The 26371-nt window shown below is 43.9% G+C and overlaps 1 protein-coding gene across 1 annotated transcript in view; it reads right to left on the bottom strand.

The window, feature by feature from the left end:
- The window catches only part of SCIN (scinderin), a 267773-nt gene that overhangs the window by 78147 nt on the left and 163255 nt on the right, over positions 1-26371 (bottom strand). The window lies entirely within an intron of this gene.

Genomic DNA, 26371 nt, shown 5'->3' with positions numbered 1-26371 from the left:
GTCTCAATTACATATGGGATCATTTACCCTCTGCTGTATATTAAAAGGATATTGCAAGTCACCAAGGAGTGACCTTAGGTAAACAAGACCGAAGGCCGATTTTCTTTATCGGGTGAAAGAACTCTGAGGTGGCTCGTACAATCCTTTCAATGTATGACAGAGGTATTTAGGGGGTTATTTACAAGCTCAGTGCTGCATCGGATCGTCACTTTTTATGACGCTCCTGCAGCACAGTGGGCTTACCCATATCTACGAGGCCACGTAAAGCCACCCAGTGTGGCTTTGCATGGCCTTGTAGACATGGGGTGAGGCTAGGCAGTGCAAGTCACTGCATTGCCTCACACTGCAATGGGGAGCTGTGCCATGGGTGTTAAGGTGGGTGTTCGCACATAACAACCTTGGCCTTTGACGCATTCCCAGATTCACAATATGCTGTAAACGAGGGAATGCATCAAAAGCCTACCCTCCCCAGGGGAGGCATAAGAGTTATTTTTGTTTGGGAAGGTGTCCCTTTCCCCAACAAAAACAACCTAATTTCAACCCAGACACACTTGGACCATAGTGGAAGGGTGCTGCATTGGTGCATGACAGCCATTTGTGTGCCAACGCTGTGATAGAGGACAGGAATGCCCTGTATCTCATAGATACGGGCATTCCTTTTTATGTTGAACATTCAAGGCCTCTTGTATGTACTTTAGTATATACTTATATACTTTAGTTTATACTTATATGTACTTTGTGGGCTCTGGAGATCAGCCCTAGGACTTGTCTGCTTCAGCTTATGGCTGTTTTTTTTGGTTCAATTGCCTCTATTTAACTGTCTTGATGAAAAACAACCAGCAGAGATCAGTAAAATACCAGAATTGCTTTCTGCTGAGGGACTTTCCTTTTTTTTAATATTTCTGGCAACTGCCTCTATTTAACTTTGATAAAAAAACGACCAGCAGAGGTCGGTAAAATACCATAATCACTTAAGGATTCTCTAGATTCCAGTCCATAGAAATTGTCTTCCACAAGCACCCTTAGACAATAATATTTTTTTCAAATCTTGTATTTTCAGTGGTATGACCACCGAAGGCCCTGATTTTATATTAAAATCAGAGCTTTGGACTATACCATTTTCTGCTGAAAGGCAAAATTTCTCTCCAAGTGTTCCCATACCTTTCGTGTCACGCAGTTTGGTGCTTACTTTCCCTCCATGTTAAAGAACAGTAGATGTTTCAGCACCAAGGCTAATGTGCGGCATAGCTAAATACACCTAAGGTCCCAAAGGCGAGACTGATTGCATTACAAAAGCTTGTTAAGAAAAAGACGTCTCTCTTTTTCGTCTGTGCCATGTTTGCTTTTTTGAGTTTTGTTTTTCCCCTATGAATCTATGACTGTAACCACTTGAGTGAGTGAGATTTAAAAAAACACAGCGTTTGTTAACCCTCAGACCTTTGTTTCTGCCAAAAATATTTATTTTCCCCAACTTTGCAAGTATGTAGAGAAAGTGGACCCCTTGCACATCCCTGCTCCCATTAGCTACTACTTAAGAATTTCCAAATGTTGGCATGTGTCGGTTGCATGGCTCCTAGTTAAATCTGTTCTTGCCTTCTGCAGTCCTGTATACAAACAAGTTAGTAAAGATTAGGAATGGATTCATGAAAAGGCTCGCACAGTGCAGCTCTGTGAACTAGATCGACCCTCTGTGGGCATGGACATGTGGCTGGGTTGTATTGTAAGGCCCTGGTCCGCTCAAATGGCCTTTGGCCAAATTTCTCTTTTCTTTTAATTTTTCTTCCGTATCTACCTAGCGATGTTAATGCGAGTGTATGAATGAGTTGAAAAGCTTTTTATATACATTGTTTTGTAAAGGTCTTTCATGTTATTCATTAATCAGCATACCCTTATACACTCCCTGTTTTAGGACTGCGTGTGCTGCTTACAAGAGACAGAAGCAACTTGTAATCGAGACCAGAAATGTTACTCTTTCACATGTTTTTGTGTCTTTATTCATGTAAACTGTGTTTCACTCCAACACTATTCAACAGGCACATTTTCGGTCTGAAAGATGGGAAAATTAACATAGCATTTTGCCCTGGAAATTTTAAACCACAAAATGAAACATTTCCTGGTGTTGTCCTCCGTGTGATTCCAGTGCATTCACATGGACATTTCAGAATGGGCCAGTGTCACATTGTCAGCCCAGTCCCCTCACAGGGCCCAAAGCTGGTAACCTGGTGGCCTTTATTTAGGGCACTGCTTGTTATGACTCCTCTCTTATGAGGGGGCTGTGAAACATTGTTTCATGGAGAGTCATTGCAGAGTGCCAGTGTGGGCGCAGGGGCCTCTGTTTAGCAGGGTGCCAGTCACTGTGTGCACGCTCTTGTTGCTTGTGTGGGTACGGTTTGCTTCACAGCGTGGGTGGGAGGTGGGCGGGGTGGGGGGGGGGGGGGGTAGGCAGTTTTCTGCTAATTTCTTTCCATGGTCTTACAGTTTCTTTTCCTTTTGGTTCTCTCCTTTTGTTTAAGCTCTGTGATGGAACTACTTTTTGCCCCCCCCCCCCATGAACACTCACCCCTCCACACCCCCTGAAGCTTGGCCAGCCATGTGTAGAATGTGTTAGCCCCGGGATCTGCTGAGGGTTAGGGGTGGGAGTAATTTTCGAAAGTGACTTTCGCAAATTATCGCGAAAATGTCAAAAATCTCCGCAAACACGTGGAAATATCGCGAAGATGCGGAAGTTTTTTTCCCGCCCGTTCGCGGTATTTTCTGCGTGGTCGCGGCTCGCCAACTTACCCATGCGGTTGCTCACGGGCGCGGCCATCTTGTTTTCACTCTTCTCACGGTGCATGATCGCGAGAAGAAAGACGTGATCGCGGGACCAATGACATTACTGCGGGCGCGAACTGTCGCGAGACAGCGCAAATGGCTACCAACAATCCAACATCTCGTGGAGAACGCGACCGGATCGGGAAAACTTGTCGGCGAACGCGAGGATTCAGGTAAGGTGATCGCGCGCGCGCAAGAATGTATTATTTTACAGCACGAGCAAGAAACAAATTATCGCTAAGCTGCGGAATGCGGAAATTTTGACATTTTCGCGCTCTCCGCGGAACGCGAAAATGTCAAATTATCGCAATTTCCGCGAGCGGAACGGAAATTTAGCCCAGGCCTACTGAGGGTGCAGCAGGCAGAATGTAACATGCCACTGCGAGTTTACTGGTATCCAAGAGCCATTCTCATGATTAGGGGCAGCGGTAGCAACACCCATTATTTTTACAGCGCCAGGAGGTTCCAAAGCTGCGAGAGCAAGCGCTTTGTAAATCCTGCTGTTTTGTCTGATCGCTAACAGATCGCTCTGCATCTATGCACATATTACAAATATATAATTCAATGGCTAGTCGCCTTCCTGTTTTAACTGTCTTAGTTATATTTGGGTTTCCCATAGACACACGTGCTGAGTTGTCATGCAGCTCAGTGGGTTCACACAGGCTGCAGAGCTGTGCGTGCCCAGTAATGTAATGGCGCGCGGCGAACCCTATTATGATCATGTATGACATTGTAACACAGGGGTTTTCCTGAACATCTCTTGTAAAGTCTCTGCAATTAGGCACTCCCATTGCCGAGACCGATTGGTTATGCCAATGCTTGTTATGTTTACTGTCCTTTCCTGGTCACAACAGGCTCTGTGGCTGAAAGCATTAACATAACATGTGAAAAGTAAAAAGTCAGTGCAGTGATGGATAAACCGCAGAAAATTAATTGAGCAAAACTAGAACACCAGCAAAGGAAGAAACACACATGAGACGCTTCACACTCTATCATTCTAGTATCACTTTTGTGACGCAAACCCATAGCAAAGGTTTAGTAACCCTGGCCCCTTGCTGCAAAAACTAGAATTCAGACACACTCCAAAGGTAAGACCGCAGTAGGAACCTTCCCATATATGCAAACATTTGCTCTTGTGCTAACACATGACATCAAGTCTTGGTCTCAGCTGGGAGTAAATATTTGAGATCAGGGAAGCAAAGCTGATAAAACAGCAGGCAGGTGTACTACATCACCTGAAATGTTGGCACTTAGAGTGTTTTTTTTAATACTGTTTATTTAAAAACTATTTTACAATGTGTGATATATCAGTTGCTTCAGGTACAGATCTCAGTGGCCTTTACGCAAATACTGAGGAAACCCATATGGTGTGTGCATGTGTTGTGTGTGCGTAGAGCATGTGTGCTCATGCAACTGTGTCTTTCCAGGTCTGTGCATAACTAAGATGTGCACAACAAAAAGAGACCTTTGTGTCTTTTTAGTCACTTAGCACCACCTTTCCCTTGACCCTGAATCAGCAATTCTACTAGCGCACAAGAAATTGCTTCATAAGTGGCATAAATCTTTAATGAGTTACATTAGTTGCAAAATGCATTCAGTACTTTAAAAAAGTATTTGAAAAGCCATTATATTTTAAGATGTTCTATAATGCATATATGCAAGAAGAAAATACAGCCATTCCTTTGCAACACAGCTCTGTCTACAATGAACGTCATTTAGGGGTCGCCAAGGGTTGCAGCAGCGACCCCTGGCTTGCCACTTGCTACCCCTGGCACTGCTTTTGCGCCCCCTGGCCTCAGAGTTTGCAAAATCAGTTCCTTGGTGAACTCTTCCTAATGAACGCTGGTTGGAGCGTCACTTGCCTGGTTTCTGTAAATGTTTTATTATACAAATAGTGAATAACAATATTCACTATTAGTGTAATACAAAATGGAGTACATTAGCTGGAATATGACCCTATCTGGAAGCTAAGGTAAGTACAAAATACTGTTAAATGTTTTATGTATGCATGCTTGCGGGTGAGAGTGTGTTTATATGTGCGAGAGTGTGTGAATATGTTAGTATGTGTAAGCATGTGCGTGTGAGTCAAGTAAAGGTCAAATGGCGTGCAATGTCACTTCCGCTACCCCTACTATTATGGTGAATTGACGTCCTTTCTGTAAACGTGTCTTTTTCTCTCTTGCCATTATAACAATAAATTAAAAGAATTTGTACCATATCAAAGAACATAAGGAATGGTAATTTTTAATAATACGCTTTAAATTAGTCGTTCATTGACGAGAGAAAAACAATATCTCTCTTTACTCACATGGGGGCATGTTATCAAGCCAGGCGATAAAAGTATCGCCGCTTTAGCGGCAGAAAACTGCCGCTAAAACGGCGATAATGGGCTTGATAATATGCTCTCTGGAATTCCAATTGAAGCCCATGGTAAATGTGAAGGACGTCTAACATGGGCTTCAATTGGAATTCTATAGAACAAATTATCAAGCCCATTATCGCCGTTTTAGCGGCAGTTTTCTGCCGCTAAAGCGGCGATCATTTTATCGTCGCGCTTGATAATATGCCCCTCAGTTCTGCATTGCGAACAACCACTAACAAAAGACGTACTAGAATGGAGCTTTGTTTAGTGACGTCAGCATTGGTTTTGAGGTGTATGGTGACCACATTCATTAGATGAACCCTTTATTGGCTTCCATCAGGCATGTGAAAATAGGGCCATGAATCACACATATGCGTAATGACATCATGGTCTGAAAGTAACATATGCTGTACAAACATGGATACACAGAAGTTCTGAAATCGCCAGAATAGTGGGAGGGTTCCTGTGAAGCCATGCATTCACAGGTAAGTAACATGTATTTCTTTCAATATACTAGTGGAAGTCTCTTTTATATTTTTAGGATGCAAAGGAGCACAGAGGTGCGGGTGACGGAGCTAAGCACAAGGCTGACAGTGCAAAGGGTGAGAGAAGTGGTGCGAGGGGTAAGAAGAAGGAACTTAAGATGGGGAAGAGGAGAGACGTTGGAAACATGCAAAGCAAAACAAATAGCGGACAAGGGTGCAAGCAGCGACATGTGGAAAAGGCTCAAGAATGCTAGGAGGTCAATAAGAGGGATTTTGAAGAGGGCGGGTTCTCGGGAGAAATTGTGGTTTCGGGGGTAAATCGTTTGGTTCTATAGGAATCGTTGGGTTTTCTGTGTCAGCAAAGATAAGGAAAGGGGACATAGAAATCCCAACACTGTGGAATCGTCAAAATAGGTTCACGTTTGTTTAAACACTTTCATCTCATATAGTATTTTATGTGAATTGATAAAAACACAGTTTATCACTCCTTTAAAAAAAGAAATAACGGTAGCATGCCAGTGTAAGTTTAAAGGAACACATGCAAAACAATATTTAAGCCTGCTAATGAAGGGTGACATGTGGATACAGTGTGGTGTAAAAGACACCAACATTTCTAGAGTCTAAATTATAGGTGCGCAGCCCTGAATTACTGCGATGTTTCTCATCAAGAAATTCTGAGAGACACCAAAGATACTAGGAGAGCCGAGCTCGAGCTGTTCATGATGTCGTTTAGAACCAAGAACTGAATAATACACCTTTATGAGCAGTTATCATCTATAATTTATGTCATGTATGGCTCACCCATGCCCACAGTGGTTAATTTGTAAAAGAAAAAAGTGACTGGGCTCTCGTCAGGGGGCAGCTTGCACCAGCCCATTTCTCCCGTTAGTGCAACCTAAAACAGAACCAACTACTAACCAATTAAGTGGGGAGAGGATGTGGCGTAATGGCCAGAGCTGCCGACTTCTGAGTCTCGGCTCAACATCTTGTGATTCTGGGCAAATCACTAAATCAACCCGTAAATTACTGTATCCTTAACTGGTGCTCATGAAAAGCGCCAGTTTTGAGTAAATACCGGTTCTGATAACCAGAAACCACCGGCTCAAATTAAGCACTGCATGCCCATATTGCATGTATATCATGTTAAAGCATGACCTGCTGGCTTTGCCAATGCTTGTGCTAGGTGTGCCATTCTGCTTTGCTCAGGCAGGGCATGCAATGATAATGTTATGATATTCGACAGCGCCTTTACACAACGTTATAGTAATTAATTTTGCATGCAAACTAAGTCACGCGCTGTTGCCCACAGATCAGTGAGAGGAGTGTAGTACACACATTAGTGCAGGAGCTGGAACTAAGGTGTAACCCTTTGTTAGATGGTACTAGGTCTCATTTCAGCATGAGTTCATCACACATCTGAATACAAAGTGACTGCTAGTTAATAACTAACTTCTCTCTGACTAAATTTACAAGGAAATTACTTCAGCTGTGGGAGCACAAGTAAATCACCTTCCTTCTTCCTCCATTTGCAATTACTTAGAATTTATCCGTTCACCTGTTTATGTCTAACATCTCTCCACCTCACACATTTCTACCTGGTGGGCCTTTCACAGTCTACTTTTGGTAAACATTGGTGCTATGGAAGTCCTTCTATCTACACCTTTTCTCACTCTGGCAATGGCAGAGCGTTTCATGCAGGTCATTAATTACTTATTAACAGACCCTGTTCAAGCTTGCCTTTAAATTCAAGTGGGGATTGAGTTCAGGCTCTTTCAATGCTTTATACATGTATGTATGTGTGAATGTATATAGTGCAAATCTAGTAAAACGACTGGAGAGCGCTGAACATGGTCAAAGTCCAGCATAAAGTCAACTAGTGAGGGAAGAGGTAGCTGGGTTGTGGATGGTTAATACATTGTGATGTAGTGTTCTTTAACCCCTTCCCCGCGGCGCAAATTTTGCCACGGTGCGAGGGGGGCGGGGTTGGGTACAGCGCCGGGGTGCTCATGACGGCTCCCGGCCGTCATAAATCACAGTGGGCGTGTGCGCATGACGGCTGGGAGCTGTCCGAACCCCGCCCACTAATTAATTCTCACGCACAGGCGGGGAATTAATCGCGCGTGGGCGGAGCGGCAACGTTCGGACGGCTCCCGGCCGTCATGAGCACACGCCTACTGTGACTCATGACGGCCGGGAGCCGTCATGAGCATGGAAGAGGTTAAAGAGGTGAGTTTTGAACTCTTTCCAAAACTGGAGCAGGTTGGGGTGGTCTGTATATATGCATGGGATCATAGATGTAAAACGCCTGCTGCCTCGTTTCTTTTTTGCACTTCTTAGTCTGACGGTGTCCTGGCTGCGGGTGTGCAGAGAACCACCGGAAATAGTGAGTTTGTCTGCAAGCCACTTCTTGCTGCAGCTCTGTGACTCCCAGTACAATGCAGTTGTACAATGCAGCAGGTTGTATAATGTGCCTGCCGCGGCCCGTGGAGGGAGTTCCGTGGGGCGGTAAGGCGGTGCTCGCGCTACGAAATTCGTTTTATTTATTTAATTGTTTACTTACCTGTAATTATCCATATTCCGGTTTTTAGAACCCCCCACCCTGCCCCTCCCCCGCCCGCCTTACCGCCCCACGGAACTCCCTCCACGGGCCGCGGCTGTAATATGCGGACCGGTAATTCCCTTAACTCAATATTATTATGTTCCTGTGGATGAAAGTGTGCAAGAGTGAGGCACTGGTAGCTGCTTTCCTCCATAAGAGAAAGTTACATACAGTTTAAGCCAGTAATTTATTGTGTGACATACAGTGTATCAATACACAAACACATATCAGTTACATCTCTTGGTATAGTAGGTCTGTGTTTCTAAATACAGCCTGAGTAAAAGCCTTTAAGCAGAGGTGAGATAGTTTCCATTTTTTCTCTGAAGAGAAGGCATTGCATCTTTTTCAAACACAAGGAAGAGTATTTCCAATAGTTGAGCAGTGAAGAGTAGATTTTTATTTCCCGGGTTTGGGTCTCCTTTAGAAAGGACGGTAATGAGAATAACAGGAAGTATGTCAAAAAGAGTAAGTTTCGTGGCTGCCCCACTCTCAGCTTCCCTGCCTCATTTAGATGTGGGTATTCAGACAGCAGACTCTTAGCTGACTTCACCATTCAAAACATCCAGCCAGCCACCAGGCCAGACACCTGACAAAGTAAGTGACTCAGGGAAGGAAGTCCTCCCCTACGTGGAAGGGAGGGTCGTCCAACACTATGGGGCTTATTTACAAGCCCCTTGCGCCACTTTTGCACCATTTGTAACATGGGAAAAATGATGTATGGGTGGCACAAGGGGCTTGTAAATCTGCCCCTATGTGTTCCTGTTCTAGTCCACAACCACAATGCAAACTATGTTTCAGAAAGCATCCAAGATCATTTGTGAGAAAAAATGTCAATTGGGACGCCATAAAAAAGAACAAAGGGAGTTCACAAAGGGAGTTTACGGTTTTATCTCATCTAGACTATTCCAACTCGGTCTACTTGGGAATGCCCCACTATCTGTTCAAATGACTTCAGCTGGTTCAAAACCAGGCAGCGCGGCTGATTTGCCATTAACCTAAATGGCAATCTGCCTCCCCATTGTTGAGGAAACTACATTGGCTTCCTATATCACAGCGATGTGTTTTTAAGACTGGCTGCCTTATACACGTTACCTAAAGTCCGCTCATCTTTCTCTTCTCACTATCCCGAACTTCAAAAAGGTACGTCTAGGAGGTCGCAGATTCGCCACTCTTGCTCCCAAACTGTGGAACTCCTTCTCTCTCGAAATCCGCTCCTGCACCGACCTTCTCGTGTTTAGGAAACTCCTGAAAACCTGGCTGTTTACTCAGGGCTAGCTTCTGCCTCCCCGTCAATCTGGTTCCCCAGCGCCATGAAGCCAATCGGCGTACGTGCGCTTTACAAATTCCCACTAACATTAACATTAACATTAACACCACAATGGCATTTATTCTTTTACATATGGGTTTTCCCCGGAGAGCTGTATATTGTGGTTCCTAAGATTTCTTGTGGGGTAAATGTGCTTAGGACCCTTGTTCCTAATGATCTGTGGGTGAAGCAAAGGGTCTTGATTTGAATTGTCAATGGACTTGGAGGATTTGGACAAATGACAAATAATCACTAATGTGATAAATCTCTGAGGGTGAAAATGACTTGCTGTTTTGTTCACCAATAACTACATCATATTTAATAGGCCTTCTTAGGAGATGCTAACTCTGCTTATACAGATTAGAAGACTCCAACCTTTTTTGCAATAAGAGCCGCTTGTGCTCAATGTAAATCACGCACAACTACTAATATTATTAGTTTGTAATAGTGACCACATAAGACAAGATTACATTAGTGGCCACCCTGTGCAAGAGTACCAGCAGTGATCACTTCAGTTCATCAGGCACAGATGCCAGGAATGGTGCAAAAAAGCTTTATCAATGTACAATGTCTCTTTGTGGGTAATGCATAGCATTCACAGGTGCCAAGGTTTATATTATTTGTAATATATCCCTTCCACCCTGCATGATTTATCTCTCAAATATGAGTTTCAAATATATATTGCAAACACAACCATTTTACTCCAAACATAAGGTTTTAAGTTTTGAAAATACAAACATTTTCGTCTCCTCAGATACTCTATTTTAATTTTTAGTATACATATATTCAACTAAAAAGAAACTTCTAATTTCGTAGGCTGGCCTGCACACAGTGAGTTACTTATAGGTAGCTGTAGCGCTACCAGTAGCTCACATGCTGCTCATTGGAAAGGCCTGCATTAGATCCTATGGCAGGTGGAGAAGTACAAACATTATTTCTGGTGAATCAGGTATGATAGTTAGACGATGTACAGATTTGTGCAATATATTATTTAAATTAAATTTCATTATGAAAAGACAATCAATGGGAGTGCATTCTTGTTACTTAATTGGACTTTTAAGAAATTGGGTTACTGGTTGAGGGGGTGACACCCGTCTCAAGCAGCAACCACAATTCTTCTTAGGGTGAAGTTAGAAGCTAAACCTAAATTAACCTATGCTCAACCCTTGGCTAGCTTGGCACAGAGCAGTCAGGCTTAACTCAGAGGAAATGTGTAAAGTATTAGTGCAACACTCCAAACAGTAACACAGTGAGAATACACCACAAACGAAGCCCACAACAGATTTAGAAAAATAGAGTATTTTTGAATAAATAAAACAAGACCAAATTTACAAAATTCCAATCAGTAGAATCAAAGCTTTTCAATTTTAAAGATTTTAGTAAAAATAGTGCAGAGTGGCATAAAGCGCCAACTGTGGATATCTGACTGGGCCAGAACTGTAAAAAGTCACAAGTTCAGTCCACACGCGATGGAGCATGGCTACAGGGCCCCAGTTAGGCCAGCTACAGGGACCCAGTTAGGCCTGCTAAACATAGTACATTAAATCCTTGCTTGCAGAGCGTTTTGAGTATCCAAATTTAATATGCATCATCTAGTTGAAGTGATGCGTCTGTTTCAAGATGAGGCGAGGCTGCAGTGCGAGGTCCTGTTGCCTCATTGCCCAAGATCCCATCGACAACGGCTTGCAATGCAAAATCCGGAGTCAAGGATGTGTCGCAAAGTTCGGGCGATGAGTCAGTTCCGAGGAGCTGCGTAGCTATGATGCGGAATCCGGGATCTCACAGACTCACAGACGGCAGAGTCCAGGTGCAGGTGTAAGGTTGTTGGAGACTTCTTTCCCTGAGGATCAACTCAAAAGGTCAGCCAACTAGCCCTTGGAGTCACTAAGTGGTTCTGGGTTTAAGAGATGTTGGACTAGTCCTTCTCACACAGGCAAGAGGGTGGCAGGCAGCAGGTCAGCACAGCAAAGCAGCAGCACAGCAAGGCAATAGTCCAGCAAAGTGTAGTCCAGCAGATTGGCAGTTTTTCAGCAGCACAACAGTCCTTCTTCCTTGCAGAGTATCTATAGTTCCAGAAGTGCACTGAAGTGGTGGTGTCTGATGTCCAGTATATATACACCCAGGGGTGCCTTTGGAATGGGTGATAAGTTTCTAGAGGTTTCCCTTTTAAGTGCCCACGGATCTTGTCTTGCCTGTCCTGACCCCAGACCAACTACAGGGGGCTGGCTCCAGATTAACTTCAAGGGGTATGCCACCCTTTGTGTGGAGGAAGGACACAGCCTATTCAGGTGAAAGTGGGGCTGTGCCCAGCTACTTCCTCCCATCTGCCAATGATGGCCCATCCAGGCACACCTAAGCACCCCATTGTGGGCAGGTGTCTGGGAAGAATACACAATGTCCAACTGTCAGCTACACCCAGTTATGTGACCAGAGACAGGCTCTAAATGGCTAAGGAAGGAAAATGGCAACTTTCTAAAAGTGGCATTTTCAAAACTGTAATTTAACTTCACCATAAGTTAGGATTTTAAATTATGATTCCTGAGTCACCAACATGAGCTGGTTACCTATCCCATTTGGAAATTACACTTATATAATGTAATACGGTAAGTCCAATGTTATCCTATAGGAGAGGTAGGGCTTGCAGTAGTGGAAAAATAATGTAAGGGTTTTTCGCTATCAAGACATGTCAAACGTAAAACACATGTCCTACTTTTTAAATACATTGCATCTTGCCACTGGGCTGTCCAGTGCCTACCCTAGGCATGTCTTATATGTAATAAAAAGGAAGGTATGGGCCTGGTAAGGGGTTACTCTGCCAGGTTAAATTTGCAGTTAGAAACCTGCACACATAGGCTACAATGGCACGCTTGACACATTTTAAAGGGCTACTTAAGTGGGTGGCGCAATCAGTGCTGGCGGCCAAGTAGTAGCGTTTAATTTACAGGCCCTGGGCACATGTAGTGCCCCTTTACTAGGACTTACAAGTAAATTAAACATGTCAATGGAGCATAAGCCAATGTTACCATGTTTAGGGGTGAGAGCATAAGCACTTTAATACTGTTTAGCAGGGGTAAAGTGTGCAGAGTCCCAAGGCCAGCAAAAAAAAAAAGCAAAAATGGAGGAGGAAAGCAAAATGTTTTGGGAAGATCACGCTAAGGCTGGCAGGTCTGAAAGAATTCCTCCTAAATGGTAGACTTTTATAGCATCTGACAGACTTCCCTCGAAGCAGGCAGGCATCATTAACATTTGCCCTTGGCCACAATTATAGACCTGGAATAGCTATCACTTTCATCAAATGGTCATCTCTGCCACCAGATGAACATTTCTGGCATTGTATGGCCAACCCAGACTTCTGGCTCCCACTTTCGGTATTTCATGGCCATGGCTAAAAATTGATGGCTCTCGTTTTTATGTGGTTGGCGTCAATATCATATGGTGATGATAACTAGCATATGGCACCTAGCCCTGTTACATAGTGACCAAACCTAGTATGTGCTTTTCATCAAGGAGATACTCTCACCATTACAGGAATATTGCGGCAATTCCTTGTTTTTTGATGGCCATCTCTGGCTGTTATTTCCAGCATATGGTGGCTAACTCTGGACTTTGATACTCACAGTTGACAAATGGTATCTAGCAATGGCATATGATAGAATCAACAGACTCAAATGGCCATTCCTCACATTGGAAGCTAATCTCTGACTTAAATGTCTGTCCCTTGCATTGGTGGCCTTCTAAGAAATCTGGTAACTATCTCTGGCATTTTCAAATTATTCCAAACTATTTATAATTAGCCACTGAATATGGTAAACATCAGAAATGAGTTTATTAATTGGGAGACGGGGCACCCCTCCTAACAAAATAAACCTACTTTGGTTAGGTCAAAACTCAGTCTGCGAAAATCTCTGCTCAACCCCTGGTAGCTACGGCACAAACAGAAGACAATCCCATAAGCAGTACCAACTATTTCAAAATAACGAAAAGAAAGTAGCATTGTAAAAATAAAAATAAAAATAGAGGCAAATGTATTTACCAGGAAGACAATTAACCCCTTCCATGCTCATGACGGAACGATTCCGTCATGAGCATCGGTTGAGCTGTGCTCATGACGGAACCGTTCCGTCATGGCCCCGCCCGCGCTCGAACCCTTCAGCACCGCGGGGGAATCCGCGCAGTGCTGAAGGGGTTAAGCGATTGCTAGTGGTTAGACTTCTTGTTTAAGCATTCTTTGCATCACTTTTTGTATGTTTGATGTAACTCCCTAAAAGTCAAGGATATGCCCAGACGTGGGTCCCATGCTCACTATGTCTCTGGAAACAAGCTACACCTGAGTAACAAGCATTCATTAGGGCAAAAACGGTCTTGGGTTGCTTGTGTTCTGGGTCAGGGAGCACTTGGCCTGGCAGTGTCGGGCTGGACTGTTCTATTGGAGCAGGGTCAAGACTGATTTCCATGTGGCTGGGTACAAACTCAGGTGGCATGGTGGGCAAAGGAACGATGGGTTGAAATGCTACCTTGAGCGATTGCCAGTGGTTAGCCTTATTGTAAGCATTCCTTCATCACCTTTTGTGTGTTTGATGTAAAATCTGGGATGACCATGTACAAAAGACAGATTACGAAACTCTCTCTAGCATTCAGGGCCATTCTTCACAGCACACGGATATGTAAGTCTTTGAAACCCATCCGTGGCTTCTGGTCGAGTGTTTTTTGCAAATCTGGGCTTAATTTCTAAAGAAACTTCTGTGTGGGTTTCAAAGGCTTTTGTGGTATAGTGTTAATAATGGTGGCCCTAATGTACCTTAAATGGCTATTACTGCAAAATAGATACAAATTTGGGGAGTTTTCACTTTATGATCACACTCCAACACAACACATAACCAGTGTGTTCCAATAGCTCTCATTCCTCATACATCACTTTGAGTCTTTAGTAGGCACCCTCTTACATTCAAGGAGATTCCACATAAGTTCTAGTGGCTCCCCCATTCTCACTTAGACTTTTTGCCAATTTGGGTTCCATCAGCAATAGGCAAGACAACAACTATAGACAGAATCCCCCCCCCCCCATCTGGAACTTATTTTGATATGCAAATTTAACATAGGGAAAACATTTGAGCAACTGTGAATAGGCTTTCTGCTGTTTGGGACAGTGATTGGTTTCCTTATTCTTCCAAAGGGCATGTTCCTTCTACTTAATATGCAATACACATAATTTTTTCAGGCAACATTGTATATGGTGAAGACAAAATATGTTGCAGAGCTCCTTCACACATCTGTAACATGTGTTGTACACATGTGGTGTACACCATTAGGTTATGTTAATTTTATTTGGAAATCGGAACATGAAACACTAAGTCTTCTTGGCGCTATGAGATACATTACAATGGTAAAAGGTCTATGGTGATACTAAGAGGAAGTTACCGGTTGAAAAGTCAAGTTTTTAGTGATGCCCTAAAATGTTGTACAAGCCAGAGGGAAGTTATTCCAGTGCCTAGAGGTGGTGACTGAGAAGAACAGACCTCCAAAGTGACAGTGCGCATTCTACGGATGTCCAACCACTGGCTGACCTGGGAGCGCAAGGGAGGCAACAGATTGTTTAGGGATACTAACACTGTTGAGTTAGTGTAGAGAGTACAGAAAGACGTCTGCACATTTGTCATGACCTCAAATATGACTCTTGAGCAAATTAGCAGCCACTGAAGCAATCTTAGCACAGGGGTAATGTTCACTATTCCTTTCTGCCTGTTACAATACACACACACACATATTTTTATGAGCTGAAGCCGAGAGAGAATGTTTTGGTTGGTGCCAGCTATATGGAGCTTACATAGTCCAGCTTTCACTGGGTTCGTGCATTTATTACGGTAATATTTACGCTGGGCTCGACGAGGGGTAGGATATTCTTTATGATTCTAAGTGGGACAAAGAATGTCTGGACATTCTAGAAGCTTGGGCTTCTAAAGATAGAGTATGGTCCAAGAGAACCCCGAGACTGTGGGCTTCTTTGGAAGGGGCTAATGGGGGGATCCATCACTTTAATGCCATCATAATGCCTCTGATTTAACTTTGGCTGACTGTACACAAAACATTTCTGTTTTTGCTAGGTTCAGACGCAAACAATTGGAAGATATCCACCATCGCACAATAGTTATTGCGTTGGACAAGGAACTGAGAACTGAGACCTTGCCGTGGGTGGGTACCAGCATACCGTCTACCCTCGTAGTAAATGAACTTTCTGAAAAGGGCTTGCATGATATAGAAGAAGCCACAAACACACTGTACACACAAAATTTAAAGCAAATGGAACGAACATAGGCATCATGCACATCCTTGCAGAACCCAGCCAACATAAACCCTAGGAAGGGGCAGAGCCTGCAGCAGCCACCCACCAGCTGCCTATTTATTCAAGTGCTAACAGAGTCTGTTTAATCTAGTATTGCATGTTATTCATCAGCATGTAGTAAAAGAAGGGTGTGTCTGGCAGCACCACTGCATGAGGGATATTAGATATATGCCCCTGCTGGTGTCGGTGTCATTCAACGGTGAGCTGATGTGTTACCTACAAGTGCTATGAAGAAAACCGTGGATTGTACTCCAAGTACTGAGCACTTCAGTACTACAGGAGTCACTGCGCTGGCTGTCACTGTATATAGTGCACCCACCCCAGAAGTCTCTTGCATTTTGTGCTACTAGTTAGTAGGATCTCTGGTGGTACTACTAGTTGTGCGCTGTAAACCAACGCCTCTGGTGTGTCCAATGAATGATCTAAGAATATCAGCTACTAACAGCATGCTGGTAGGCGCACACTGGACAATTTTGCCAAGTTGAACCCAACTCGAAGTGAAGCAAGCATCTGAAGACAGCAAACACTACCTGATCTGTGCTGCACTCATACTATATCTGCATGCTGGGTTAAAGCCATAAGTGTGTTTCTTTGGTTAATCAACGTATTTTTTAACACAAGTTGAGATTTGCATTCTGAATGCACTGAGTCTCCATTAACACAGCGAGAGTTCAGAACAAAACAACGTAGACAGATACTAGACCGCAGTGGCGAAAGAAAACATGAGGACCCCCCTGCAAGATATGCTGACGGGGCTCCTCACACTCACATCAGTAGGGGCTTTGGGGAGTCTCCTCCAGCATGGGAAAGCCTGGGTGCCCCCCTGCACCGTGGGGGCCTTTGTTACGCCCCTACTATACTGGGGCCACTTGTACTGTCAAGCGTGGCAGCTGTGGCTCCAGGTTTGAAGGTAGACATGTTGCTGTTAGGAGTGACTGCATGCCGAGAGAGCGTAGATTCCCATGGTGGGTGGCTCCACACGTTGTCTGATCTATGAATAGAATTCTCAGCAAGTTAACTTAGACGGAAGTGACAAGAGCATGCCTCTCTCCTGCCCACACCCACCTTGGTAAAATCAATCGTCCTCTGCCCCAACAATCACTGCCTGTCTGCAGCCTGTCACTCACTGACATGTACCTGCCTCCTACACCATTGACCCTGTTGAAAGTTTTACATTCCAGAGTCACAGCCCTCCTGTGCACACTCTTTCACTGCCCTCCAGCTATCAATGCCCTACTTTGCTCTCTGTTACGGGACACTTCAGTGAAAGGTTAGAAAAAAACAGGTAGACATGGTCTGGCTTCAAGTGTTGTCAGACCTGGCAGTTGTCGTACCTGGGGTGCAGGAACACACTGTGTGTGCGTGTGTGTTGTGTGGGCATGTGTAACCCACACTGTGGGACAGGGACTGTCCTCATAGTGTGGGGTAACCTTGTCCGAACCAGACAAACAATGTCTTTGTGAGGACCGGTGCATTATGAGGACTTGGTCGTGGTAGTGTGTTTAGGTACTTTAGAGTGAGTGTATCAAAAAACGAAAAGTGCAGGTATATTTTCCTCAATCCGCTTTATAGCCTGCCCTACTATCAAAGCACGCGCGGAGTTAGAATTGTAATTGCACTCTTCATTATGGTGATTGGCCGGTCCTCATAATAATAGGTATGTTATTGGGTGTGTGTGTGTTTATATTATGGGATGCTCATTTGACCATAAACTACTTGCATTGTGGGTGGAATTGTCAGTGACTTAACTAAGACTTGAGCATCAAGAGCTCACAACCCTCTTTCCCAACAGCAATCACCCTGGGGCCCTACACTAACTGCATTTCTTTACTCTTTATTTCCTGCTTCCACAACATACCTGCACACACTCACTCACACACTGCCCCCTACACCCATTGCCCACCGGTGCCCACTTTCTTCTTGTATACACTGCACTCTGTCCTCCTTCAACCGCTAGCCTATTGCTCTTCTCCAACATTCACTGTCTTCCTGCGCACACCACACTCTCTGCCTGCAGCATGCTGTCACTCACCACTCCCCTGCATTCACAACCCTCATGCGTTATGTCTGTGATTTCAGGTGATTCTACTGCACTTCTAAGCTGAGTTCCTGCATCAAGATCCTGCACTTGGCACCATTGCAAACGGGATCCTCATGTCCAGCATTCAGTCACCTTGGTGTCTCATTTTCAATCCTAGTTGAAATCGGATGTAGACAGAGCCTTGTACCCGTCACACAACACATGAGCAGTTGGACGGTGGAGCATCGACGGTTATCTGCAGCTTGGGCATCTGGTGTGAACTGACATTATAGCACAGATATTTTGTCACAGGTCATGTTTCTAATTCAGAAATACCTTTAAATAGTATAGAAGGTGGGGGGCGTGGCTAGTGCCAAAGAAGATGGCGGCAGTCCCTTGACTCTCCGGGGACGGCGGCTGGGGCGGAGGTGCAGGCAACATTCTAAAGACCCTGTAAATGCTTCATTTCGATGGCACAAGCTGTACATGAGTTGCGGTATGCACTGTAATTTATTTTTTACGCACGGCTGCGCATAACGCTTCCTTTCTGTTTTGCTCGTTCCTCAGCGGTTCCATCTCTATGACGCTCGCCATCTCGGATACCTGGAAATCTCCTCACATGCATTAATTACTGAAGACGCTTCAATCACTACCTGAGGAGCAGCTATGTATTATAGTCAGTAAACGATATACTGAAGGATTTTTCTCATCTTTGCTCACCTTCTTTCTTATCATGCTCCTGCTCTCTCTTATTTTCTATTAAAATTGGTTTGGTCGCTTCATCATCCAATTTTATGAAAGTTGCATGTGGTCCCTTGCTGTTCCTGTCTCCATGGCATGCCTCCCCTAATATGAAATAGCCTCCTACCTGCTATTCATTGAGCACTGAGCGTATCCTGTTGACTTTTGAGGAAATCATTTTGCATACGTTTTCGAGAGACTGCGCCCGTCTCCACAATTTTTTTTCTTATTTCGCCTCACGTTCTGCTTGTCTTTGGGCTGATGGCCGCCTCTCTTTAACGCGGCGTACTTGAAGACAATGCTTGAATACGTCACCCATACCCATTCTTTCTTAACCAGCTGCATGAAGTCTTCATACTGAGTTGGTCTCTTTGGCTCTTATTTGGCGGAGTGTATGTCTCAAGCAGATGGATTTGGCTGCCATTTGTTATCCTCATCGCATAACTTATCCTCTTGTTCAAGCTCTCGTTTACATCGTCTGCATATGGAGGACTCAATGAATGTATCGCCTAAAGGCACTTCGACATCGGCCAATGGTACACCCTCTGGTGCCAACAAAACGCCTAGTAAAAGATTGAAAAAGGATCCCCCTTCTCCTCCCAAGCAACCATCATCGGTCTTCTTGAAACTCATGTTGGATGTAATCAGAGCTCTTCGTCCTTTTGTGAAAGAAACAAATTATAAAATCCAAGTTCTAACAGATAGTTGGTCATGGATGGAGGAAAGACTTACTATCGCAGAACAGAACATTGAATCTTTGGGCTCTTCTAAGACTAAAGTAGAATTTCTTCAATCTCAAGTATCTTCACTGCAGAAGCAGGTGGAGAATCTCGAAAACAGAAACAGACGAAATAACCTTCGCATTTATGGTCTGTCAGAAGGCTCAGAAGGATCAGATCCCATTGCCTTTTTCAAATCAGTCCTTCCATAACTTCTTAATCTACCAGACGGATCTCCCCTTAATATTCAACGCGCTCACAGACTGGACCCTCCATCTATAACGACACCTTCCAACACGAGAAGACCTAGAGGTGTCATCATATACTTTCTATAATACACTGATCTGCTCAAGGTCCTGGCGTCTGCTAGGTCCATCAAGCGTATTTCATGGTCAGGTAACTCATTATTTTTTTCACAGGATTACGCAAAGTCTACTGCAGATAGACGCAAAGAATTCCTTTCAATGAGACCACACCTTCGCTCTATTGGTGCCTGATTTGGCCTCTTTGACCCTTGTCTTTTAAGGTGACTTACAACAACAACACCACCACTTATGAAGATCCTATAAGGTTGAAAAGTTTTCTCAAATCCTGCAGCATAGAGACTATGGACACTTCCTCAGTTGCGTTCCAGGTTTTTAAATATGTTTATATCTAACAAACCATTCATGTGTATCTAGTGCTGAGGATGCTGCTGTTACAACTAAGATTTGTTCTTTGATGTTAACGTTTTTCTTTCCTTACAGGTTTCGCCTTCTGATCATGTGATCCATCTGTTGTATCCGTTGTTTGTTCGGCAACCCTCCCTGCCTTCCCTCTTGGAGTCTGGATGTGTCATCCTTCCATGTGGCCTCATCCTCCCCCACTTCTCTCTTGTCTTGGAGTTTTCGCTGGTATGACAATCCTCCCCTTTGTAAATGTTCTCACCATATTTGCATGTCACATCAATTCTTCTTCTTGGTCTTTATCTATTCCCTTTAACTGCAATGTTTTGTCATGCTTACAAGATTTCTTTCCTTTTTCTTCTTTCTTTCTTCTTAATTCTTTGAGCTTTACTGTTTTTATCCATTTATCTGCATCGCATGTTTCTCTGAACTTTGTCTGCATTATGGCTGATTTTTTACGTTATCCACTCTGTTTTGATATTTTATGTTTCAAAAAATTGTTACATGGAATGTTAAAGGCTTGAATTCTCCTATTAAGAGAAAGCGAATACTATCACACATGTCCAAAATAGATGCTCATATTGTTTTGTTGCAAGAAACTCATCTTATGGAAGCCGAATCTTTAAAGCTTAAAAAGAATTGGGTTGGTGAGGTTTTTTTCTCCCCTAGTGATGGCAAACGAAATGGTGGTATAACTTTGTGTCATAAATCATTACATGCGAAACTTCTTTCACAGGTTACAGACGATGAGGGTAGATGGTTGCTTACTAATCTAATGATTAGAGATGTCTCGATTTCTTTATTTAATGTGTACGCTCCTACTTATGGGGATGCTTCCTTTTGGTCCCAAATTTACCAAGTAATCGCCCAACTTGCTGCAACAAATTTAATTCTAGCTGGAGATTGTACTCAGTTAATGGATCCTTTTCTAGACAGAAAATATAAAGTTTCCTTTATACCTACCAAAGCACACCAAACTTTTAGAGAGTCAGTAAAACACCTACACCTGGCTGATGCATGGAGATTATGCAATCCAGCTTCACAGGAGTATACTTTTTACTCTGTACCTCACCAAACCCAGTCAGGAATTGATTATATTTTTACTTCACATAATATTTCCCAATCCTTACTTTCAGCAGATATAGGCCCACTACTTATTTCTGATCACAACCCAGTTTCAATTCAACTTAATATTTTACCCCACACTGAATACCCCAGAAGAGGGCACTTTAATAACTCCTTGCTTTTGGATCCCAATTTTACTGCTTCCTTTCTATCCTTCTTTCAAGAGTACTTTCAATTTAACTCCACAGATACTTTACCTTTTCACCCAGCCTGGGACACCTTCAAGGCTTCTGCACATGATTTCACTATCAGATACGTATCTAACAAACGGAGGATTTGCCGGTTAGTCAACACATAACTTCTCTCCAAGATCAAAAGATTAGAACGCACTTACTACACTTCCAAATCGAAAGACCAGTGCGAAATTCTATGGGGGACAAAACAAATCGGGTAAATTATTAGCTAATTACCTTAAATCCAAACAGAATAAACTCCATATTGAATCTATAATAGATGATAGTAACAATCCAAACCATAAAGAGGCAGATATTTTACAAGAATTTGGCCAATTCTATGAGCGTTTGTACACTCCGGAAAATATTCCCACAGAGGATGACATTTCTCTCTATCTTTCTTTGATTCACAAACAAACAAATTCTCGCCGAATATGGATCTCCTAGAAATTGATATCACTCAGACAGAACTGCTGAATGCACTCAAAACTCCTAAAAAGGATAAAGCCCCAGGCCCAGATGGTTTTACTGTTGAATTTTATATGCATTGGCTCAAACAATTCTTTCTAAACTGGTCACTCTCATTTCTTCAGTCATTGACTCAGGTAGCTCCTCAGATTCCTTTTTAGATGCCATGATTTGTCTCATCCCAAAAGAAGGAAAAGATTTGCGATATTGCAAGAATTAGAGACCCATTTCCCTAGTGAATATAGATTGTAAAACTTTCTCTAAAGCATTAGCCCTTAGAATTGAGTCGCATCTCCCTAATTTATTGGGTAAAGAACAATATGGTTTTGTCAAAGGTCGTTCTATTACTGATAACACTCATTTGTTTTTTGATATGATTTCCAAATCATCACGTTACTAAGAGCCTCTTGCCGCTTTTCACAGAGTGTACTGGCCTTTCATTTTCCACACGCTGTTATGGTTCAGCTTTGGTCCGAGAATCATTTCCTTAATTTCCTTACTTTATTCAAACCCTAAGGCGGCTATTTTTGCTAACGGTCTCACTTCATCTTTTTTCTCTCTACATAGAGGTGTTAGACAGGGTTGTCCCCTCTCTCCCTTTCTTTTCAATCTAGCTTTGGAACCTTTCCTCTCCAGAATAAGACAAAATCAATCCATTACAGGCCTTGTTTCCAATTCTTTACACATCAAACTAGCAGCCTATGCAGATGATGTTCTTTTGTTCTGCTCTAAACCCCAGCTCACCCTCCCGGATTTTTTGGAGGAAGTTCATTCCTTTACGAGAGTCTCGGGTTACAAGCTAAACAATGATAAATGTGAAATCTTACCTCTAACTAAATATACTTTTAAGGAAGACTTTTCGATCGTCAATTTTGCTTGGAAACCTCAGCACATCAAATACCTGGTCTGTGGTTCACCCCATCTAATAAAGCATCAATTTCTTTACATTTTGACAAATGCATAAAAAAAGTAAACACCCTCACAACCAAATGGCACACCCTATATCTTACATGGTGGGGTCATTGTTCGCGCTTTACAAAAGTGGATTATTATTACTATATCTGTTAAAATTATCACGCCCTAAATCAGAAGGTGGTGTTAATTTCCCGGATTTTCCCAGATATCACAAACCTTTTCTACTAAGACATCTATCTAAATGGTTATCTGAAATGACTCTCGACGCCCCATTATCGCTTGAATTGGAAAGATTCTTTCTTTTTCCTTTTTCTTCTAAGGAGTATATGTCCTTCACACGCAAACCACAGAAACTTTGCACACCAATTATTATTCATTCATGTAAAGTTTTGAATTCTTTTCTACTCTCCGCTGTTTATGATATTAATTCATTCCTCACCTCACCTATTCGGCATAATAGATTCATACGCATTAAAAACAAACCCATTTACTGGAAAGCATGGAGAGATAAGGGTATCATATGGGTATATCAATTGTTTGATAATTATAACTTTCTCACATTTCCTAACACATGCTCTCTCTTTCAGCTGCCTACCTCTTTTTTAACCCCTACGATGCTCATGACGAGCTGGACTCGTCATGGCACACAGTGGTCGTGTGCTCATGACGAGTCCAGCTCGTCATGAAACATTGTGTGGGAAATCCCTCTGGTGCGGGCACCAGAGGCATTCCCTTTTTGCTAAAATAGTCTCGGGAGCTGGGGAAGAGCTTCCCCAGCTCCTGAGCCCCCTTGGTTTTGCTGAAATGACGATCAGCGCGCACGTCGCGCTGACATCATTTCAGTGAAACCGAAACTGAAACTGAAATGACCCAAGGGGCTAGTTTCAGTTTCAGTTTCTACGTGCTCAGGGGACTATCTCAGCCCCCTGAGCATGTAGAAACTCAGGAGAGGTATTGTTGGACAGGGGATCCACCCACTAGGCACCAGGGAGGGGGGAGCGGCCCCTTGGGCAAGGGCCTTTGCTCCCACCATACATTTTTTTTCACCATTATACTTTCTGCCCCCCGGGGGGTAGATGGGGGCAGTAGGCTCAAATCTGCCCCCCGGGGGGGTAGAAAGCCCACTGGACACCAGGGATTTGTTATAAGTTATTCATTAGGGGTGGGGGCAGCCCAAAACAGGCATGCCAATGCCCCCATCCCCCCAGGCACAAAATTAGTCTTTCTGCGGCAGTAGCCCCCAATCTGACCCCCCGGGGGGCAGAAAGCCCACTAAACACAAGGGATTTTGTTTTTGCACCATTTTTTCTTATGGGGTATTAATTAGGGGTGGGGGCTGCCCAAAACGGGCATGCCGATGCCCCCACCCCCGGCCACAAAATTTGTCTTTATGCCCCCCCTGGGGGGCAGATGGGGCAGTAGCCCCCAATCTGCCCCCCCGGGGGGGGGGCAGAAAGCCCACTAAACACAAGGGATTTTGTTTTTGCACCATTTCTTTTCAGGGTGGGGGCTGCCCGAAACGGGCATGCCAATGCTCCCAACCCCCACCACCATTACAGCCTTTCTGCCCCCCCTGGGGGGCCGATGGGGGCATTAGCCACCAATCTGCCCCCTGGGGGGGCAAAAAGCCCAGTAGACGCCAGAGTTTTTTTGGGAAAATTTTAATTAGGGTGGGGGCATTGGCATGCCTGTTTTGGGAAGCCCCCGCCCTAATTAAAATTTGCCCAAAAAACTCCCTGGCGTGTATTGGACTTTCCGCCCCCCCCGGGGGCAGATGGGGGCATTATCCCCCAATGTGTCCCACCTGGGGGGGCAAAAAGCCCACTGGACGCCAGGGTTTTTTGGGGGGCAAATTTGAATTAGAGTGGAGCTGCCCAAAACATGCATGCCCATGCCCACACACCCTAAACAAATAGCCACTGTGTTTCTGCCCCCCTTGGGGGCATATCAGGGCAACCCCAACCCCCGATAACCCTCCCCCAGGGCGGCAGAAAAGAGACTAGGTACGGATTTGTTTTTAGCAATATGCCTACCTGAAACCACCGGATAAAATTAAGCTAGTAAGGGCTAGCAGCGAGGAGCTTGATTTTGTCAAGAAATGTTCTTAGTTTGTCTTGCAAAGTAATAGGGTATACATAGAGTAGTGAAAATGCACCGGTAGACCACTAGTTAGCTACATGTACTCAGTCCATCCTCTGCTCTCTCTCATCCCCCCAAGCCGTGCTGTGCTCTTATTACCCCTCTGCTGTGACCCCTCTCTTCTCACTTCCTCCTGTGCCTTCTCTGTACCATCCTTGATCTCTCTGCAGATGCCTGGGTTTTGAAAATGCCTCTGGCAAAGGCAAATCTACTGCATTTGTAAATGTCAAGGTGTAAACCTGCTTAACTCGCATTACTTGCTTCTTTTGAAATGCCAAATGGCTCAGGGCCTTACTTCCTGTTAAAACCTCTCACTGAGTATCTTCTAAGCATGTCGTTGTAAAGATACACCCACTCATGTTTTGGAGCTGGCCTAGGGGTTTCTGGGCCTGCTTTAGAGTTTGACGGACAGGGAACTCTATTGCAAACATGATGGAGTACCCAGTACGGCACTCCCTCGCACCGCTTGCTCTGTCTTGAGCTGGGCAGAACACCAGTTTTCTGATGGCAGTGCCACTGCTGTTCCGCCTTTGTAAAACTTACTCTAATGTCCCAACAAATTAGGGACTGTCAAAGTAATTACATCACACCACCCACCATAGTTAGAGTGAACTGTCTGATGTCCTTTTTTTCTGTCCATCACTGACTGGTAAAACTTGGTTGTCTCAAAGAGAAGAAATAAAATAATGACCCCTCCACACCTTGTGAGGAAACTCGCAGGGTTTTGTTGCCATTCGTTTTTGGTTTGTTTTGCTCCATAAACTCCCCGTCCCGTTTTCTCACTCTTGCAGGTTCTTGCTTTCTCCCTCTGGCATAGTTTTTCCATCATTCTCTTGCTTCTCCCCACCCACTTGTTTTTTTTTGCTCTGGGTCAAGGTCTGATAAGATAAAATAAGGGCCATCCTCAACAAGCTTTGGCAAGGGCAATAGGTCTCACCTATCTGAAAGCTGTTGGTTTTGACAGTGTCTTTTAGCCATGCTGTAGAGCTATGTGGCTGCAGTGTAGCACCTCTTTTTCATAACGTTTGGCCCGCTACGCAGTATAAACGGGGATCTACAACATGTCTGAAAGACATTGGCAAAGTCAATAGCCCTCACATAGCTGACACATATTGGCGTTGCCAATGCTTGTTACACATGCTGTGTCTCTCTGGTGCCGTCATGGAATGGAGTCATTGACACGCATTGTGCTCCTTCGCAAACGTCTGCCTCGTCGGTGCATCTCTTCGAGGCATCTGTGGGATCACCAACCAATCAGGAGAGTTGGGAGGCAATTCGAAGTGGTCTTCAGTGTTTTCATTTTATATCTGTAGGCTGAATATTTAGCAACATTCTTGAAATGAAATGAAATGAAAATGTGATTTATAAAGCGCATTAAAACCCTCGGGAGTCTAGGTGCTAAGCTCTGAAGAAAGGAAGCGTAATGGAGTGGACAGGCCTACGGGGAAAGAAGGAGCTATACATTAAAAAGCCAGGTTTTCAGCGTCCTCTGAAAAGTTA

The sequence above is a fragment of the Triturus cristatus genome, chromosome 10 (assembly GCF_964204655.1).
Source record: "Triturus cristatus chromosome 10, aTriCri1.1, whole genome shotgun sequence".
In the NCBI taxonomy this organism is placed as follows: Eukaryota; Metazoa; Chordata; class Amphibia; order Caudata; family Salamandridae; genus Triturus; species Triturus cristatus.
This window is presented reverse-complemented; position numbering and strand designations above follow the sequence as displayed.